This window comes from Pteropus vampyrus, unplaced genomic scaffold (assembly GCF_000151845.1).
Source record: "Pteropus vampyrus isolate Shadow unplaced genomic scaffold, Pvam_2.0 Scaffold212, whole genome shotgun sequence".
Taxonomy (NCBI): domain Eukaryota; kingdom Metazoa; phylum Chordata; class Mammalia; order Chiroptera; family Pteropodidae; genus Pteropus; species Pteropus vampyrus.
This window is the reverse complement of record NW_011888993.1, coordinates 976172-977983: the sequence shown is the minus strand read 5'-3', so window position 1 is coordinate 977983 and position 1812 is coordinate 976172. Positions and strand designations below refer to the sequence as shown.

The 1812-nt window shown below is 53.5% G+C and overlaps 1 protein-coding gene across 1 annotated transcript in view; it reads left to right on the top strand.

The window, feature by feature from the left end:
- Positions 1 to 1812, top strand: part of TLE2 (transducin like enhancer of split 2) — a 23668-nt gene that overhangs the window by 1654 nt on the left and 20202 nt on the right. The gene's annotated exons all lie outside the window — the stretch shown is intronic.

Here is a 1812-nt window from a genome sequence, read left to right as displayed (position 1 = left end):
ACATGAGAATTTCATAGAGCCGCCCCCCCGTCTAACCGAAATCACAAACTCCTAGCACTGTGGAACCCTGGAACTCCCAGCAAGAGTGTGGCCAGTCATCGCTGCCTTTAGCTGCATCTGCTGTTTTTTTCTCATCCCACTGTCTGTTCATTTATTGGGCACTTACTGTGTGCCAGCTCTGCGGGGACAAAGAGAGGCTCTGTCCCCACACAGCCCAGTACTAGGTGGAGACAAATAATGAGTATAACAACCCACGAAGAAACATAATCATGTCAAAAACAAAACGAACCGTTAGGACCTAGAGAGAGAACAGGATGTAGTATATAAAAATAACAGGGTGAGGTGAGTGAATGCTGCTTAAATGGATGGCAGGAGGCTCCTTTCCGAGGAGGTAACATTTGAGCTGAGACCTGAATGATGAGAAGCAAGGGGACGGTGTTCCAGGGAGAGAGAACAGTCAGTGCAAAGTCCCTGAGGCAGGACAGTGCCTGGCGAGTTGGAGGAACAGGGAGGAGGCTGGTGTGAGCGGAGCATAATGAATGGGAGCAAAAGTGAAGTGGGGATCGGGGAAGGGAAGGCAGGGCTTTGTGGGGAGAGGGAGGAGTTCGAATTTTATTTTGGTGGCAACGGGGAGTCATCGAATACTTCCTCACACACACACGCACACGCACATGCACACGCACATGCACACGCACACTCATTCCCAGGATCTCCCTTTTCCTCTCTTCCTAGGGCTTCCTTGTCTTCATCCTTCAGGTCTCATCAAAGAGGCCTCTCCCAGACACCCCTGGGAAATGGGTTCCCTCTTGCCAATCTCTATCGCTGCCCCCGAAACGCTTCCTTTGTGCACGCGAATAACTCCATAGATACCAAGCTGTGACCTTATCCCCCCAGAACTCAGAGAAGGCAGGAATCTGTTCTCCTTCATCTATCCATGAGCTCCAGGTGCCCAGAAGAATGTCCAGCGTATAGTAGATGCTCAGTAAATCTGTCGGCCGGAAGTTCAGTAAGGACTTTCGTATGCTTTCACTCACTCACCTACTGACAAGGGTGCAGACATCACCCCGGGGTGAGAGTTTTTCTGTTTTTGTCCCCTGCTCGGCTCCAGTGCCTAGAGCCGTCTGGTCCGCTGTAGGCACTCAGTACGTTTGCTGATTACCTTAATGAGTGACCCTGAGTTTTCTCATATGCAAGATGGGAATTAGAAGTCCCACCTCCCAGGCGAGTGTGAGGGACACTCGCTGGATGTCTGAGGTCTATGGTGGGGGACGGAGCCCCTGCCCTCAGAGAGATCCCAGTCAGAAAGCAGAGACTGGGTTTCCATTCTCAGTGGGACCTCTGCTTTCTAGGAGGCCACGGTCCCAGAGGGCAGACAGCCCAGTCTGCTGGTGGTGGCAGTCTCTGGGAGTTTACCGTGTGGCGGGCCAGGCTAGGTACAGTCACTATGTACCATCATATTTAAAAATAGCCTGCCTCTGCCATTTTCAGAGACTATCGGGCCCAGAATGGGGGAGGACCTGGCTCTGCCCCCACCTTCTTCCCTCCCCCGGGCCTTTGCACCTGCTACTCCCTCTCCCCCGCCAGCTTGTCAGGGCTGCGTCCTCCCGATCCTTAGGTCTCAGCCGCCGTCCTCAGAAAGACCGTTTCCGACCACAGACCGCCCGCCCTCCCCACCAAGCGACTTCCCATCCTGCATCACCAGGTATTTATTGGTTTCCTTGCTTTTTTTCTCTTGGGCGGTGTTTGTGGTACTGGACGCGAGCCTCAGTTTCTCCACTGGGCACTGATCGAAAGGACCGCGTTGGTGCCGGG